Source organism: Nansenia antarctica (assembly GCF_963989245.1).
Source record: "Nansenia antarctica genome assembly, chromosome: 17".
Classification (NCBI taxonomy): domain Eukaryota; kingdom Metazoa; phylum Chordata; class Actinopteri; order Argentiniformes; family Microstomatidae; genus Nansenia; species Nansenia antarctica.
This window is the reverse complement of record NC_137687.1, coordinates 16012978-16028095: the sequence shown is the minus strand read 5'-3', so window position 1 is coordinate 16028095 and position 15118 is coordinate 16012978.

Here is a 15118-nt window from a genome sequence, read left to right as displayed (position 1 = left end):
CGCTCAGCACAGCCATTGGAGGAAGCATGATAGGGAGCAGAGGTGATGTGCTCAATGCCGTTTTTCCGCATAAATTGTTTGAATTCCGTGCTTACAAAACATGAGCCATTATCAGACACAATTGTCTCTGGTAGCCCCTGAATGCTGAAGCCGTAGACATTCAATGGTGATGGCTGAAGTCGAGGCTGTCACCGGGTAAGCATCCATCCATTTTGAATGCGCGTCCATCAGGATCAAAAACATGTGTCCCCTGCCCCACGGTGGTGTAGCGGTCTAAGCACTGGCCACTAGTGCAAGCTGCCCACCGGGGACTGGGTTCGAATCCCAGCTCGCCAGATCCGGATATGGCTGGGGCACACACGGGGAGCGCATATTGGGCGGCCGCTCCCGAGGGCGGTATAGGAGTATTTCCGGACAAGGATCCGTCGCGCAACACCGCCCCCGTCTGGTGCTGGAGTAACGGTGCTGGGCTCGAGGAGCCAGTCAGCTAGTCTGCCTGGCGGCCTCCTCTGGGACTGCCGGCCACGGGGTCGTGCGGCGGATCCTTCGCAATAGGCGGGGGATAATTGGATGCTAGGTTGGGTTCAATTGGCTACCAAATTGGGTGAAAAAGGGATAAAATCTGAAAAAAAAAAGAAAAAAAAAACATGTCCCATAAACGGACCTGCATAATCAATGTGTAGCCTTTGCCATGGTTTGCTTGGCCACTCCCATGGGTGAAGTGGTGCTGGAGCTGGCGAGTTGCGGTGTTCTTGGCATGTGACACATCTCTTGACTACAGCCTCGATGTCCGCATCCAACTTTGGCCACCAGAAGTAGCTCCGCCCCAAGGCTTTCATTCTTGTGATGCCAATGTGACCTTGATGTAGCTGCTGTAACAAAGCGTCTCGTCCAGGCGGCGGCACCACCACCACCCGTGAGCCCCACAGTACGCAGCCATCTTGCACACTTAACTCTGTTTTCCTAACAGCATACGGTTGGAAAGCTGGGTCTGGGACTTGTGACTAGTGATGCTCCGATCTGATCGGCGCCGATCGGTATCGGCCGATATGGCCTTGATCGGTTTTGATCGGAGTTCTCAAAACGGCCGATCAAACATGACCGATCAGTTTACAAAATGGCGTCGCCAGTCTGGAAATATTACACAGTGTCGGAAAGAGACAACAAATATGCCGTTTGTAATGTCTGCTCAAAAGAAATACCTTGCGGAGGAACGCACGCAAGGTCTTTCAATACCACGAATATCATACGGCATTTGCTGCGTTCGTCGATTCGCTCAGAGAGCGCCGAAGCGCACACTGGGCTCGACGTCATAAAGGGACCGAGTGCTTTGATTGGACGAGAGGCGTTCCACGAGTGCTGGTCAGAGTTCCAGCGCGACTTCACGAGCGTAGTGTAGGTAGTGTTCACCGACGTCATGTGACCCCGCGAGCAGGAAGTCACTTGGCCCATAGCAACAACAACTATTAGCGCGTGAGTTTTAGGTCTTCCTCTGTGCACCTTGCACAAGTGTAGATAGCGAGCGACTTTTCAGCAGCAGGACATATTTTAGATGATAAGAGGAACAGGCTGAGTGCCAAAAACGCTGAGATGCTTGTATTTCTCAAGGCTAATCTGCCAGTGATGCTGCTTAATCAGAAGTAAGGTTTGAGTCTGAAATCTCCTTAGGTGCAATGTTTTGTTTTTTTGTTTTATTGATTATTGCTGACTTGCTGTCTTATCTCCTCCTAAATATGACTTGAAACTGACTGACTTGAAACAGTATTTTATATTTGGCTATAGCCTGTTTATGTTGCAGTTTAGTTTGGGTATGTTTATTGTTCCTCAGGAAAGCTACAGTTACAGTATAAGCTCCAAGTTCTCTAAGAGCCCCTAGTTCCTCTCATTCGAGTGGAATGTTGCACATTTGATGTGACAGTGTACATTTTATTTATTATGATTTTTATTTTCACATTTTATTTGTTTTTCCTGAAGTAAGCTACAGGTGGTTGTGAATTCAATAAAACAGATGGTCGTCAATTCATGATACTTTCTCATCTCCTAATTTCATTTAAATACTTAATATACAATGTCAATGGTGTTAAGAATAATTTAAAACATAAATAATGCTACACAATAAATAGAATGCTTCAATTGCCATTTTCGACGCTGTGATCGGTGATCGGTGATATCGGATCGGCAGATCACTGATTCCAGTGATCGGTGATCGGTGATCGGCACCAAAAACCCTGATCGGAGCATCTCTACTTGTGACGGCCAACCATGTTGGACAAACTCTGTCACTCTGGACAACACAGGGTCCCTGCTTGTCCATTTCCTAATTTCCGCTGCCGAGACGAGGGTCACATTCTCCATCATCAGCACTCGTTCTTCTTGCTCTCTCTCTGTGGACTGATGAGGCAGAGGGAGTCGACTCAGGGCATCTGCATTGCTGTGGTATTTCCCTGGCTTGTAAACAATCTCGTACTCATACGCTAGCAACGTTACTGCCCACCGCTGAATACGAGGGGATGCCATTTGAGGCACAGCTTTCATCTCATTGAAGAGAGAGAGATAGTAAGGGTTTGTGGTCAGTGCAAATTACGAACTTCCTTCCATATACATATTTATGAAAGGGCTGGATGCCAAACATCACCACCAGACCTTCCTTGTCCAGTTGTGAATAGTTTGATTCAGCCGACGTCAGTGTCCGCGACATGAAGCTGATGGGCCTCTCCTGTCCATCTGGCATGCGATGTGACAACACCGCCCCCACTCCATACGGAGAAGCGTCGCATGACAGGATCAGATCTTTTTGGCTGTCATAATGCACTAACACCTTAGATGACTGCATAAGTCGCTTTGACTCCTCAAAAGCTCTCTCCTGTTTTTTCTCCCATTTCCATGTTGTCTCTTTCCTCAACAGTTCATGTAAAGGCGATAACAATGTTGACAGGTTTGGCAGAAACCTGTTGTAGTAGTTGAGTAGGCCAAGGTATGCTCTCAGTTCTGTGACATTGGTCGGTGCTGGTGCCTTCTGTATGGCACTGACCTTGTGTGGTAGAGGATGTAATCCCGAGGCGTCCACCTTATGTCCTAGGAACTCTGCTTCCTGTTCCATGAATGCACACTTGTTGCGTTTCAGAGGAAGGCCAGCTTCCTGGAGCCGCGTCAACACCTGGTTTAGTGTGGCCAGGTGATCTTGGTCGCTCCGCCCCGTCAGCAAAATGTCATCCAGATAGACGGCCACATTTGGAATGCCGGCCACCAGACTCTCCATCATCCTTTGAAAAATTGCTGGGCTGGAGGAGACCCCGAATGGAAGACGATTCACCTGAAAAATACCTTTGTGCGTGTTAATAGTGACATATGGCTTGGATGCTTCATCAAGTGTCACCTGTTGATATGCATGGCTCAGGTCCAGTTTGCTGAACTTCTCCCCGTCTGACAACTTTTCAAACAAGTCCTCCAATCTTGGGATTGGATACTGCTCGAGCTTCGACACCTGGTTGACAGTGACTTTGTAGTCTCCACATATGCGCACTGAATTATCAGACTTTAACACAGGCACGATCGGTGCTGCCCACTCAGAGAACTTCACTGGTTCAATAATTCCCTGGTCTGTGAGTCTCTCTAACTCGATCTCCACCTTCTTCCTCATGGCGTAGGGGACTGGTCTAGGTTTATAGAACTTTGGGGCAACGCCTTCCTTGACATAGATTTTCGCTGGTGGGCCTACCCAGGTTCCCAGCTCCTCTTTGAACACAATCCTCATGTTGCTTTAGCACATCCTGTAATGTCAGTTGTAGCTGCTCCATTTTATTCACCAGCACACAGTTCATTCCTAGCTCTTTGATCCATCCCCTGCCCAACAGGTTGGGTCCTGTGCCTGCTACGGCCACTACTGGTAGCTGTTTTACTTGGTCTCTGTACTTTACAGTCACTTCTGCTACTCCCAGTGTAGGTACTTTTTCACCTGTATACGTTTTCAGAGTCACTGAGCAATCCTGCAGCTCTTGTGTGCCCCCTGCTGTCCATAGCTTGGCATATTCAGTCTTTGTCAAGATTGTCACACTGCGGCCAGTATCCACTTTAAATTCAACAGTACTCTCATTTATGTTAAGCTGTGTGGTAATGGGATCAACTTTTGTTAACTTGGACTCTGTTAGATTGTACATAGTAAACACATCTTCGTCGCTTGAAACATTCTCAGGAGATTCACTTATGTGATGGGCAGACTGCTTTTTATCATTTCTAAAACTCTTTTGCTTGTACTTCCCTCCTCCATTAAGCTTAAGTTGATCCCTTAAGTTGATGATTTGCACATTTTCTTCACATGCCCATTTTTCCCACAGCCATGGCACTTTTCATTGAGAAAACGACAGTCCCTTGCCATAATGTTCACCCCCACATCTATAACATGCCAATGGAGTTGTTTGTCCTTGCCACTTCAGTTTTCCCTTCACATTATACACTGGCGCATGGGATACAGCTTTACTCACAGTACTGTCCAGCGTTCTCGGTCCCCACTGCAGATCCTGCACATCCCTATTTGCAGTTTCCATGGCTCGCGCGACTGTCAATACTGTGTGGCACGTTAGCTCCACCTCCTTTGGACTATCTCGCTGGGCTTCGGGTTATAATGCGACTGAAGCAGTGCGGTCAAGACGTCTCTTCTCACCAGGCTTGTCCGGGCTTAACAAGTTCCTCATTAAACTGTATGTCCGACTGCCTACAGAGCTTAGCAATATTACCCGCTTCCTATCCGCATCCGTAATCCCATTTGCAATGAAAAAATGTCCCAAAACTTCGACATACTCCTCCCACGTCTGGGTGTTACTGTCAAAAGCAGTGAGTGTTCCGACCATCATGGTAGCCATCTTGACGTCTTGGTTATCACTATCCGCTTGTTAAGTCGTGACGTGTTTCCGGGTCCGACGTTGGCTGAGGCGCTGTCTTCGAAATGGAGAAATAATAATAATAATTAATTCTATTTATATAGCGCTTTTCCGAGGCTCAAATACCCTGACAATATGGAGAAAACGGGAAAGTATTGTGTCCCTTGTTGTATGAATAGATCCGAGTCTAAAAAACAATTAAACTGTCATTCTACCGCTGTAGTTCACAGGTACTCTGGAGCTCCCTCGTCCTCCGACATTAGCCGAGTTGTCAGCGTTCTAGAACTCACAAGTTGTTCGTCTTTTCCACAACTTCCTCCAAGTTCACCGTTTATCTCGTCGCCAGATGTGATATCTTTATCTTCCTAATATAATAATGATGAGCGGACAGCGGGTAAACATTAACTGGTTTATATGAATAAGTGCAGAGCATTACAGAGCATGGCCGTTCCCCACAGTAGACTAACTGAACCTACACTGCCCCCTACGGGACCCTCCTAACCATGCAGGTAACCTCTACTACACTATACATAGAACCTCTAAGGGTGGTTCAATTCAGTATGAAAATACATTCCAATTGATCTGCTTAAAAAACATGAAAACCCCATTCAATACCTGACACAAGGAAAAGTAGGACAGGAGAGAGAGAGTAGGCCCTCAGGATTATCAAAGACCCCTGCCATCCAAAACGTAAATTGGGGGAAATGCACTGGTATAAGGCAAAGGACTGTCCCCCCCATACCATCCCCACTGCATTAATAATATATATATTATGACTGCCTGGTTACTTGAACACTACCTACTTGAACTCTGACCTGCTCCATATCTGCTGTTACATCTCACTGCTACCTGCACAGCATTTTTGCACCACCTGACTACTACTTCCCGTAATTACTTCCCGTAGTGCTGATTACTTATTCTATTATGGCTGATTTGCATTTTGCTGCTATGGCTACCATTGACGCTATCGCTGCTATTGTTGTTGTTGTTTTGTTTATCCTGCTTATAAATAAAACATGATGTTGCAATGCCAATGTCGAAAGAACCTGAACCCAAGAATGTTACTCTGTGTACCCCGTACATTGACATAATAAAAGCAATTCTGATCTGATCTGATCTGATCTGAAAGGGGTCCTGGAGTTATACAGTGAGAGGCAAAAACTGATATTGGTACAGGGTACTCTAACAGAAAATCAATAAATACAAGGGGTCTCTAAAGCTAGACAAGCGAATAGAGAGCACTCAGCATCCGTGCATGTTGATGTGGCGTGGCAAACACCTTCTCGCGGTGCCCCCCGTAAGTAGCTAATGACTGCCAAAAGCAAGAAGCGAAACAAAGTTTGCCAACCAGGGCCCCTCACCCGGGCTGGTGTTCGGCAGCAGCCGGGGGAGAGGTCTGCTGACCTCGAACCCAGAATACTGCAGCTGAACACCGAAGGACTAACCCCCAGTAAGATCGACGTCATCGAACACCTGGCCAAAACCACCAAGGCCCTCGTCATTCTCCTCCAGGAGACCCACTGCATATCAGCAGACAAGCTAGTTCTACCAAACTTTGAGCTAGCCGGGTCTATCCTGAGCAGGAAGCATGGCCTCGCCACGTTTGTCCAACAAAGGTTGAGCTGGACTCTCGCTGACCAATCCCCGGCTGACTCGGAGATTGAGTGGCTGTGCGTGGACGTTGCCGGCCTAAAAATCATCAACGTCTACAAACCTCCACCCTCGCGAATCACACCAGTGTGTCTACCAGTGTTCCCCCACCCCTGTATCTATGCTGGTGACTTCAATTGCCAGCATGAAGACTGGGGCTACCGCACCAACTCACCCGACGGAGAGAACCTGGCTGTCTGGGCAGCTAATAACAGCCTGGCCCTGTTGTACGACCCCAAGGGCGCAGCCAGCTTCCGCTCCGGTCGCTGGAACACTGGGACGAACCCTGACCTGGCATTCGCGAGTGCCAGCGCTGACAACCGGCTCCCCGATAGACGTGTGCTAGGAAAGTTCCCGAGGTCTCAACATCGACCCTCACTGATAACAACGGCCAAACTTGTGAACCTTGTTCCGAGTGAGCCAGTGAAACGGTGGAACTTCCGAAAGGCCGACTGGAAACGCTTCCGCCTCCTTACCAACAAATCCACAAGGCACCTCCCATCGCCTAACTCTAACAACGTGGATGAGGCGTACCGGGACTTCTGCGGCATGTTGGTGAAAGCGGCAAAAAAATCCATCCCACGCGGACGTCGCATTAGCTACAAACCGTGTTGGGATGAGGAGTGTGAGAAGCTCCACTGTGCCTTCCTCCAGGCCCCTGCAGGAGCTGAGTCGGACAGGCTCGCAACAGCCTTGCTGTCAAGACTCAGCCGTAAAAGACAGGAGCGCTGGGAGGAGGCCATTGACTCCATCGACTTCTCGCACTCCAGCCGTAAGGCATGGAGTATCATGAACAATCTCACTGGTAGGTCCAGACACTCCCCCCGTCACTGCCCCATCTCTGCAAATAAAATCGCATCACAATTTGTGAAAAGTGGGTCATACGAGGGCAAAGACCGCGAGTCGTCTCGACTTGTGGCAAAAGAAGTGTCAGACCTCTGGAGGGCCCCAACACCTAGCAGTGACTACATCTCCGGTGAATTCACCCCGGAGGAGTTCGCTGCTGCCCTCCAGCATCTAAAGCCAGGGAAAGCTCCGGGGCCTGATTCCATCTGCCCGGAGCTTATTCTCCATGCCGCACCCGCCTTGAAATCCTGGCTGAGAGCGTTCCTCACTTCCTGTTTGCGCCAACTCAAGATCCCCAAAATCTGGCGAAGAGCCCTAGTTGTTGCGATCCCTAAACCGAATAAGCCTGAAGGGGACCCTAAGAGTTACCGTCCCATCTCTCTGTTATGCATCCCCTTCAAGATCCTCGAGCGTCTCATCTACGCCCGCATTGAACCAATTGTCGACCCGCTGCTCCCACGTGAGCAGGCCGGGTTCCGACGCGGGAGGTCGACCGTAGATCAAGTCACCCTTATGACTCAAGACATCGAGGATTGCTTTTCGGCAAAAAAGAAGGCCGGGGCCGTCTTTATAGACCTGACGGCTGCCTACGATACCGTATGGCATCGCGGCCTCTCCTGCAAGCTGCTCCGCCTGCTGCCGGACAGGCACATGGTCAGAATGATCATGGAGCTCATCCGTAACCGCAGCTTTACCCTCACCACCGGTCGCGGACAGCTAAGCAGGCTTCGACGCCTTAAGAACGGCGTCCCTCAGGGATCGGTCCTGGCCCCCCTCCTCTATAATATCTACACCTATGACCTGCCCAACACACTCTCGCGGAAGTACGCCTACGCAGACGACCTCGCAGTGGTGTACTCTGCTGGAAATTGGCAGTCTGTGGAGGGGATTCTGAGCCAGGACATGCAGACACTAGTGGCATACTTCCGGAAATGGAGATTGAAGCTTAGCGAGGCAAAGACGGTGTCGGCTGCCTTCCACCTTAACAACAGGGAGGCTAAACGTGAGCTTAGAGTACACCTAGATGGAACTCCCCTGCCATGTTCCGCTGAGCCAATCTATCTCGGCGTGACATTGGACAGGACGCTCACGTTTCGCCGACACCTCGAGTCACTGCGCAAGAAGTTAACAGCTCGTGTGGCGTTGATGAGGCGACTGGTTGGCTCGGGCTGGGGCGCCGGCGCAAGGACCTTGCGCACGGCAGCCCTAGCCCTCGTTTATTCAACTAGTGAATACTGCGCCCCAGTATGGTGTCGCAGTGCCCACACCCGCCTCATCGACTCGCCTATAAACGAAGCCTTGCGCATTGTGACAGGATGCCTGCGTCCTACCCCCGTGGACAACCTTCCCATCCTAGCAGGCATCCAGCCCGCAGGCCTCCGCCGCATGGGAGCCACAGCACGTCTCGCCTGCCGGGCCGTGGAGCTTAATAATCATCTGCTCCATGATAGGCTCACTATAACAGCGGAGCCCTCCCGGCGTCTCAAGTCGAGACACCCATTTGTGCCTGCCGCACAGGATCTCAGGCAGCAATGCAGAGATCTCAACATCAGTGCGGCAGGATGGGCGGATTATATGTGGCGCGCGGAGTGGGAGGCTAACACCTCCAAACTCCGCGACCACATCCCAGTCGCCGGCGCTGAGCCCCTCGGGATGGACTTGCCAAGGCTATCCTGGGTGAGGCTCAATCGTCTCCGGACCGGCGTCGGGCGCTTCCGCTCATCAATGCACAGATGGGGCTTGGCCCCAAATGCGTCGTGCGAGTGTGGCGCAGAGGACCAAACCGCAGACCATATTATCCTGGATTGCCCGGTGTACCACCCACCCAACGGGATGCATGGTCTGTCGGTATTAGATGACGAGATGATGACGTGGCTTCTGGAGGGGTGTCCAGAAATATAGCCCGGGTGAGCCCCTCAACCAGGTCTCGGGGTGGTAAAAGGGTAGCCCCTCGGCCCTGAGCCTGGTGGAGTGGAGAGGAAAAACAACAACCCATACGCCGAAGAAGAAGAAGAATAAATACAAACTATAGTATGGTACAGCAGAGCAGAGTACAGACTCAGGTACATATTGAACAGAATGCTGCCAACATGAATACCATGGGTGAGATTTAATGATGAACACACTCCATAGTCGTTTCCTAGGGTTCTAATCATTTGGGCTTTCTGAATGCCTTAGTAGACTTACACTGCCCCCTGGTGGTAAAGAGAGGCAGGCGCTGCCTAACACCATACACTCAAACCTATGTCCCAAGGCATCCCTTATGATAGGCCACTGTTCTGTTTCGTCTACTCACCTTTTTCCCTTTTCTCACACATGCTCTCTAACACCATATCTTCTTTCTCTGTCAGTCTAGCAACTCATTCTCACACCAGTACCACCCTTTTAATCCTTTCTTACCTGTCCACGAGAGAACCATTCAATAAACTAACTTCTGGAGCTACGATACCCATTGGACAGTTTTCCCTCAGGTAAGGCTATCATCAGTAAGTCCTGAAGCCAGACTCACAGGAAGGATGTGGGGAAAAGAAGAGAGAATAGAGAACACAGTCAACTGAAAGAGGTGTAGGGGGGCTAGGCTACCGCTGGGGTTCTAAAGGAACCCATGGTTTTTAACACCAGACACAACAGCCAACCGCAGTCGGATACGTTAGATGGCATGGAGTTACTTCAGAATATATAGTTCAACCCTGGAATTATATTCACCTGACTCATTGAAGCCCCAACGACTAAATCACCTTGGTCTGGGCCTTAGTAATCATCTCCTCAAAAGGTAACAAAGAATAATACAAACGGGTTCCCAAACTTTTGCACAGGGCCCTTTTTCTTTTTTATCATTTAAAAACTCAGAAAATGTTAAATAAAAAGAAACCTTGCTTTAAAATTTGCAGAAAGGTGTCATGTTTAACTTTGCTTTCAATCACTTGGAGATTAATTGTAACAGTCATTTAAACCAGGGGTGCCCACATTTTTACCGTACATGCCATACTCTACCTATCAATAACATTGTCATGTGTTTATATCATGTTTATATCATATCCTTATATCACTATTTGCACTGCTGGTTAGATGCTAAACTGCATTTCGTCGTCTGGTACTCTGCAATGACAATAAAGATGAATCTAATCTAATCTAATCTAATCTTACTGTAAGGCTGAAATGTACATATCATTAAGTATCACTCAGTGAGACAAAGGCATACACGTTATTTCTCACTAATAAAACAACATTTTAGTTTTAGTTCCCCAGGAAAAAAGATCCGGGGCTCTACAGAAAACAGTCGGAGCAGGAGCCCCAATGTCCATGTCTAACGCTGTGCTGCCTTACCTGCGTCAGGTGTATGTCCATGTCTAACACCGTGCTACCTTACCTGAGTCAGGTGGATGTCCATGTCTAACCTGCCTTACCTGAGTCAGGTGTATGTCCATGTCTAACCTGTCTGTACCTGAGTCAGGTGTATGTCCATGTCTAACCTGTCTGTACCTGAGTCAGGGTGTATGTCCATGTCTAACCTGCCTGTCTGTACCTGAGTCAGGTGGATGTCCATGTCTAACCTGCCTTACCTGAGTCAGGTGTATGTCCATGTCTAACCTGCCTGCCTGTACCTGAGTCAGGTGGATGTCCATGTCTAACCTGTCTGTACCTGAGTCAGGTGTATGTCCATGTCTAACCTGCCTTACCTGAGTCAGGTGGATGTCCATGTCTAACCTGTCTGTATCTGAGTCAGGTGGATGTCCATGTCTAACCTGCCTTACCTGAGTCAGGTGTCTGTCCATGACTAACCTGTCTGTACCTGAGTCAGGTGGATGTCCATGTCTAACCTGTCTGTACCTGAGTCAGGTGTATGTCCATGTCTAACCTGTCTGTACCTGAGTCAGGTGTATGTCCATGTCTAACCTGTCTGTCTGTACCTGAGTCAGGTGTATGTCCATGTCTAACCTGCCTTACCTGAGTCAGGTGTGTGTCCATGTCTAACCTGTCTGTACCTGAGTCAGGTGGATGTCCATGTCTAACCTGCCTTACCTGAGTCAGGTGTGTGTCCATGTCTAACCTGTCTGTCTGTACCTGAGTCAGGTGTATGTCCATGTCTAACCTGTCTGTACCTGAGTCAGGTGTATGTCCATGTCTAACCTGTCTTACCTGAGTCAGGTGTGTGTCCATGTCTAACCTGCCTTACCTGAGTCAGGTGTGTGTCCATGTCTAACCTGTCTTACCTGAGTCAGGTGTATGTCCATGTCTAACCTGCCTTACCTGAGTCAGGTGGATGTCCATGTCTAACCTGCCTTACCTGAGTCAGGTGTGTGTCCATGTCTAACCTGTCTTACCTGAGTCAGGTGTGTGTCCATGTCTAACCTGTCTTACCTGAGTCAGGTGTGTGTCCATGTCTAACCTGTCTTACCTGAGTCAGGTGTGTGTCCATGTCTAACCTGACTTACCTGAGTCAGGTGGATGTCCATGTCTAACCTGCCTGTACCTGAGTCAGGTGTATGTCCATGTCTAACCTGCCTTACCTGAGTCAGGTGGATGTCCATGTCTAACCTGCCTTACCTGAGTCAGGTGTATGTCCATGTCTAACCTGTCTGTACCTGAGTCAGGTGTATGTCCATGTCTAACCTGTCTGTACCTGAGTCAGGGTGTATGTCCATGTCTAACCTGCCTGTCTGTACCTGAGTCAGGTGGATGTCCATGTCTAACCTGCCTTACCTGAGTCAGGTGTATGTCCATGTCTAACCTGCCTGTCTGTACCTGAGTCAGGTGGATGTCCATGTTTAACCTGTCTGTACCTGAGTCAGGTGTATGTCCATGTCTAACCTGCCTTACCTGAGTCAGGTGGATGTCCATGTCTAACCTGTCTGTATCTGAGTCAGGTGGATGTCCATGTCTAACCTGCCTTACCTGAGTCAGGTGTCTGTCCATGACTAACCTGTCTGTACCTGAGTCAGGTGGATGTCCATGTCTAACCTGTCTGTACCTGAGTCAGGTGTATGTCCATGTCTAACCTGTCTGTACCTGAGTCAGGTGTATGTCCATGTCTAACCTGCCTTACCTGAGTCAGGTGGATGTCCATGTCTAACCTGCCTTACCTGAGTCAGGTGGATGTCCATGTCTAACCTGTCTGTACCTGAGTCAGGTGGATGTCCATGTCTAACCTGTCTGTACCTGAGTCAGGTGGATGTCCATGTCTAACCTGTCTGTCTGTACCTGAGTCAGGTGGATGTCCATGTCTAACCTGCCTTACCTGAGTCAGGTGGATGTCCATGTCTAACCTGCCTGCCTGTACCTGAGTCAGGTGAGCTATATGCCTCATGTGTAGACGGGTAGGAGGATATGGTATATGAGAGATCTATTGATTTCACATTAGGCTATGTTCCGTTGTGGGTTATGTGGTGGTTATTTACAGAGAAGACAGAAGATCTTCTTAAGACGTTTTATCGAGGATTTCCATAGCCATGTTGTCACCGCCATGTTTTTAAACCCTGTAGTCAGAATTGCACACCCCTGTCCAACTGCTACTACACACCCCTGTCCTACACACCCCTGTCCAACTGCTACTACACACCCCTGTCCTACACACCCCTGTCCAACTGCTACTACACACCCCTGTCCTACAGACTACACCTCCCTGTCCTACAGACTACACAGGTCAGGTGTCTGTCCATGTCTAACCTGTCTGTACCTGAGTCAGGTGGATGTCCATGTCTAACCCGTCTGTCTGTACCTGAGTCAGGTGTCTGTCCATGTCTAACCTGTCTGTCTGTATCTGAGTCAGGTGGATGTCCATGTCTAACCTGTCTGTACCTGAGTCAGGTGGATGTCCATGTCTAACCTGTCTTACCTGAGTCAGGTGGATGTCCATGTCTAACCTGTCTGTACCTGAGTCAGGTGGATGTCCATGTCTAACCTGTCTTACCTGAGTCAGGTGTGTGTCCATGTCTAACCTGTCTGTCTGTACCTGAGTCAGGTGTGTGTCCATGTCTAACCTGTCTGTCTGTATCTGAGTCAGGTGGATGTCCATGTCTAACCTGTCTGTACCTGAGTCAGGTGGATGTCCATGTCTAACCTGTCTGTATCTGAGTCAGGTGGATGTCCATGTCTAACCTGTCTGTCTGTACCTGAGTCAGGTGGATGTCCATGTCTAACCTGTCTGTCTGTACCTGAGTCAGGTGGATGTCCATGTCTAACCTGTCTGTCTGTACCTGAGTCAGGTGGATGTCCATGTCTAACCTGTCTGTCTGTACATGAGTCAGGTGGATGTCCATGTCTAACCTGTCTGTCTGTACCTGAGTCAGGTGGATGTCCATGTCTAACCTGTCTGTCTGTACCTGAGTCAGGTGGATGTCCATGTCTAACCTGTCTGTCTGTACATGAGTCAGGTGGATGTCCATGTCTAACCTGTCTGTCTGTACCTGAGTCAGGTGGATGTCCATGTCTAACCTGTCTGTCTGTACCTGAGTCAGGTGGATGTCCATGTCTAACCTGTCTGTCTGTACATGAGTCAGGTGGATGTCCATGTCTAACCTGTCTGTCTGTACCTGAGTCAGGTGGATGTCCATGTCTAACCTGTCTGTCTGTACCTGAGTCAGGTGGATGTCCATGTCTAACCTGTCTGTCTGTACATGAGTCAGGTGGATGTCCATGTCTAACCTGCCTGCCTGGAGCTGAGTCAGGTGGGCTATATGCCTCATGTGTAGACGGGTAGGAGGATATGGTATATGAGAGATCTATTGATTTCACATTAGGCTATGTTCCGTTGTGGGTTATGTGGTGGTTATTTACAGAGAAGACAGAAGATCTTCTTAAGACGTTTTATCGAGGATTTCCATAGCCATGTTGTCACCGCCATGTTTTTAAACCCTGTAGTCAGAATTGCACACCCCTGTCCAACTGCTACTACACACCCCTGTCCTACACACCCCTGTCCAACTGCTACTACACACCCCTGGCCTACAGACTACACACCCCTGTCCTACACCCCTGTCCTACAGACTACACACCCCTGTCCTGCAGACTACACATCCCTGTCCTGCAGACTACACCTCCCTGTCCTACAGACTACACCTCCCTGTCCTACAGACTACACCTCCCTGTCCTACAGACTACACCTCCCTGTCCTACAGACTACACCTCCCTGTCCTACAGACTACACATCCCTGTCCTACAGACTACACCTCCCTGTCCTACAGACTACACCTCCCTGTCCTACAGACTACACATCCCTGTCCTACAGACTACACCTCCCTGTCCTACAGACTACACCTCCCTGTCCTACAGACTACACCTCCCTGTCCTACAGACTACACATCCCTGTCCTACAGACTACACATCCCTGTCCTACAGACTACACCTCCCTGTCCTACAGACTACACCTCCCTGTCCTACAGACTACACACCCCTGTCCTACAGACTACACCTCCCTGTCCTACAGACTACACATCCCTGTCCTACAGACTACACATCCCTGTCCTACAGACTACACCTCCCTGTCCTACAGACTACACACCCCTGTCCTACAGACTACACCTCCCTGTCCTACAGACTACACCTCCCTGTCCTACAGACTACACCTCCCTGTCCTACAGACTACACCTCCCTGTCCTACAGACTACACCTCCCTGTCCTACAGACTACACCTCCCTGTCCTACAGACTACACACCCCTGTCCTACAGACTACACCTCCCTGTCCTACAGACTACACCTCCCTGTCCTACAGACTACACATCCCTGTCCTACAGACTACACACCC